Consider the following 4,644-nt stretch of genomic DNA (forward strand, 5'->3'; position numbering starts at 1 on the left):
ATGCCCAATTTCAAAACGCTAAATGGCAAGATATTTTAAGATATTTTTCATATATACAGCATTTTCACAACAACTGTAGGTAACAGTTACTTAATTGTGCCATAAAATGGCACTTTGCAACAGGAAATTACATAATTTCCAGGTGCAAAGATTACTTAAAGCTGAGATTTAAGATGAGATTACTTAAAGCTGAGATTTAAGATGAGATTACTTAAAGCTTAAATCTGCAAGGGATATGAATAAGTCTGTGGTTATGGTTATAGTATCAAAGAAGTCAAAGAAAGAAATAAAACTACATAACCATAAACAAATTAGAGTGAATCAGATTTTTGTTTTTGGTATAAGTAATGCCTTTTACTTCAAGTAGACAAGTAGGGATTGACTAATTAAATTAAGCTGAGTGAAGTATATAATTAGATAATAGATTTCAGACTGAGTTGCTGAGCATGCACCAAATGTATTCTCCCAATAAAAAGGCATTAAGATGATGACATTAAATTTGATGATCAACTATATCTTTATAATTCAGACATAAAGGTACTAAATGATGATGAGCAGCTACAACGATCAGGGCAAATATGATGTCAGTGTACCGWGAAAGATTAAAGAGGGCACTCTAAAGGTTAGACAGCAGTCATATAAGTGAGGACTTTCAACTGATGAATCACCCTACATGTAATCCACTTGAGGGTAAATCAACAAGCCATATTTAAAACAACCAGTGATGTACAATGAAAGTAAATGAGGCATCTGAGAGCCTGAATGAGCTCTGCTCTGCTTTCAGACTCAACCTGGGCGCAGTACAAAACGTCTTAATGGACTCAGCTGCACTCATTCTGATGTAATGTAGCGGTGGGTAAATCTACGGATAGAAGAGATTCAATAGTGAAGGTGAAGGGAATGTTTTAGTCACAGAAACACTTGTCTTCTTCCAGAAAATGGCAAAGATGTATATCATATGCAGGGAAACTAGAATTTTCCTCCAGTGACAGCATAGTTTGAAAATCAACAAACTGATAGAAAGAAAAGTACTGATTTCATTTTTTTTTTTTTTTTAGAAATGAACAAACAACACAAAAGCAACCAATTAATGAAAAGTACAGTTGTGGTCTAAAGGTCTGAGATGCTCCCTTATAGGATGATTTTAGAGTGCTCAGATGAAATGCAGTTATCTGTAAAGTTGATGAAAATGAATGGAGAAAAGCTGAATTGTTCATTTTCATTGTGTTTTGCATGCATCACTTCAGTGTTGCTATAGAAGACGGTGTTATCCAGGGACTGATATCACTCAGTCATTCTTTCTGATGCAATTCACATAAAAACAACACTTTTAAATTACCAACAACTGAGGCGGMGTTGTTTCTAGGGCCRCTGGGGGGCCCTAGATTGTTAGACTACACTGGAGATCGCTGATATTATGAGTCACTTAATAACTTTTGCTTTTATAAATATCAATCAAACTTCTAAAAAGAGAGCAATGAAGGAGGTTGAACCTTCAGCTTAGAGTAGCTTAAACTACATAGCACCTYTTTTGGCCCAATGCTTTTGCATGATCTGCAAGAAATGTCTTCAACTTTAGAGACACATGTTCACTTTCTAATCAGCTTCAGGGCGYCCAAAAAAGTAAAACTATTACTGAAGTTTATAATGTGAGCTGGCAGGATACATCAGGATCTTATATTGATCCCTGTTTCTGTAAATTTGTCTAATGTTTCTTACTTCAACAGCACATAAGTGTTAATGTAACAAAGTCATCATCTGATATTACATATAATGATCATGTTTCTAAAGCAGAAAACAGGCTTAGTGAGCAGTTTTGTAAGGTATCACATTATGCATCCTTGTAGAGTTTGAATCTAGATATTACAGGTCTTCAGCAGAGACATTTCCCAGTGAGCTGCAGATCAGCAGTGGACAGTTGGGGGAATTGGAGGTCAGGATTCTGTGTCCATATTCATAACTCCTATAGACTCTTAATTAGGAAAAGGTGTCAAGTTCCTCTGAAGAACTTTAAAAGTAAAACTTTGAAATGTAAAATGAAGAGACAAGTCGCAATCTCCTCTTTAATAGTCTTATGTTTTGTCAGCCCGTCCAGTCAGACTGCAGCCTGCGTGGCTCTATAATTACAGCCGCCTTTAAATGGAAGCCGTGGGCCCGTGGTTCTGACATGTGACATGACAAGACTCCACTCGACTCATGCACTTATGGCTTTAGGAAAAGTTTCATTTAGGAGGCTGTTAATGCCATCACAGGGAAGCATTTGCAGGTTCTCCTCTTGAAAACACAGGTCACACAATGTGAGTGTCACAACATTAACACCCAGAGGACATCATCTGAGTCATAACTCAGGGAATTGCTAAATTATATCAAATTCATTGCACTCAACTGTCCGTGCAATCTACAAGACCAATTTAATCACCTTTACCTGTGATTTAGCTACCCTGTAATTTGTATTTCAATTTGTGTTTAGACGAGTAGGGAAAATGTTGCTCAACTTTTTGACATTTCACAGAACAAAAGCTTCCACAGTTCTAATGTAATAATTTCATGTGGCAATGAGAAAGCCAAGTGCAGGTACATCCTTGATTTGTTTTGTTTTTATTCTAATTCTTGTCGCCTCATTTTGCAGTTCAGTGGGTTTATTGTCTGCATTCAAGTCTTATAACAGGAGACAGGGCCAAGGAGGCAACAGGGATTTATGAGGAATGATCTGCCTGAGAAGTCATGCGAAACTGCAGATCTCCTCCTGCTCTGTGGAGAAATATTATTTTTATGGTTTTTTGCTCCACAATATTATGAAAAAGGAAGCTGATAATGGACAAATATTGATATTTACATATCTGTTCAACGTTAGCATCAGCCCAATATATTGCATTTCTACATGGGAAATGAATTGACAGATAAGTGTAGCAAATAGAAAAGAAAAAGACCAGAAGTCATGCCACAAATTTAGTCAATTCTGTGTTTTGAATCATTAAGTGAATGTTCATAGTTGTATTGTTGATTTTAATCGGTGAGGTCAATCCTTATGTGTGAAGTCAGGCTTCAAATAGATGTCTGTTTTTTTGGAGAACAAAGGCTAAAACCTTGTTTTTTCTGTTCATGGTGTATTCCTCAATGGGAATCTGAGCAAAGTGGGTCATTCCAGAGGCTAATGAGAAGAACTACACACTACAACCAATCTGGCTGGAGAGGCTAAAACACATAAAACAAAGTGCAGATATTGATGAGCTTCTTTACTAAAATGATCTGAACACAATGATGGGCTAAAGAGAAAGGGTGAAACTTCTTCTGGACTGATGGAAACTAGATTGTGTAGATTCTGCAGCAACAAATGCGAAGGCAGAGAGAGTGAAGGGAAAGCAGCTGATGACATGGTAAGTGGTGACATTAGTAAAAACTGCGTTGCAATCAGGTCTTAATGTTTTACTGAGAATCAATGCTAACAAATTTAGTGTTTTCCAACTTGTCTTCATTTGTAGTTAATCAAAGCAACAACATTGTTGTGCTAAGATTTATGCATATGTATTGCAGGCTGAGGTGTAAAAACAGTTTTGAACACCAGATGATACTAATCTACTGAACCGTGGCACAAATTAACTACATCATATACTAAAAATAATGAATGCAAGGTACTTGAGATGACATAAGTCTTACCAAGGACTCTGGGAATTTCGTCTCTGCACATAGCCCTGCAGGTCTGGAGGTGCCTTTTTGGGATACGTTGCTTTGATTTGGCCCTCTTCCTCGAGATCTGCCTCATCACAACCCGTCTCCCAATGAGGAGAGGGCACAAATCACCCCTACCATGGTCTTCTTGGAGACCCGGGACGTCGCCGGTGGAGTGTTCTTGAAGAAGCTATTGAACTCGGTGACATTCACGAGGTAAAGCTTCACCTTGGTTACAGCTTTACCACACTTCTTGATGAGAAATATTCCGGCCACCTGCTCCGGAAAAAATGGCATAAGTTAAATAAGAACACACAAAAATTAGCTAACATACATTAGAGAGGGACTTACTTGTATATCCTCTTAATGTTTAAGAGGATGCTCCAGTTCGCAGTTATTTTTTTGCCATTCGCAAGAAAGGTCAGGAACTCCATTATCCTGGCAATCTTTGATTTTTGATTCTCAACTTGTTTTTTACCTCCAGAGGAGCTTTTTAGGTAGTTCCAGTAGGACTCCATGTATTGCACTGCATAAATTAGGATTAAGGTAAGGTCATTTTATTTATATAGCAAAATTTGACATTTTAGCAAGCAGTGACATTACTCACATATGGGCTGGGGAAACTGCTTTAATTGCTCCAAGACAGCGAGTTTGGTAGGTGTGGCTGGGGCAAGTTGAGTGGTGGCGGCTTCTTGGTCCTCGTCGTCAGGCTCCAGGGACAGCTCCTGTTCTTTGGGTGAGGGTGGGACTGGGGCAGGCGCATTTTGGATGCCTGTTGAAGATAAAGGGCATTTTTAGGTGCTGCAATTTTGCAGCGAATTGGCAGCCATTTCGCAGCAGGACTTACTGCTGGAAAATGGCAGCCAGGGCCGAAGGAAAACATCCATCCATCCATCCATCCATCCATCCATCCATCCATCCATCCATCCATCCATCCATCCATCCATCCATCCATCCATCCATCCATCCATCCAT

The sequence above is a fragment of the Poecilia reticulata genome, linkage group LG2 (genome assembly GCF_000633615.1).
Source record: "Poecilia reticulata strain Guanapo linkage group LG2, Guppy_female_1.0+MT, whole genome shotgun sequence".
Taxonomy (NCBI): Eukaryota; Metazoa; Chordata; class Actinopteri; order Cyprinodontiformes; family Poeciliidae; genus Poecilia; species Poecilia reticulata.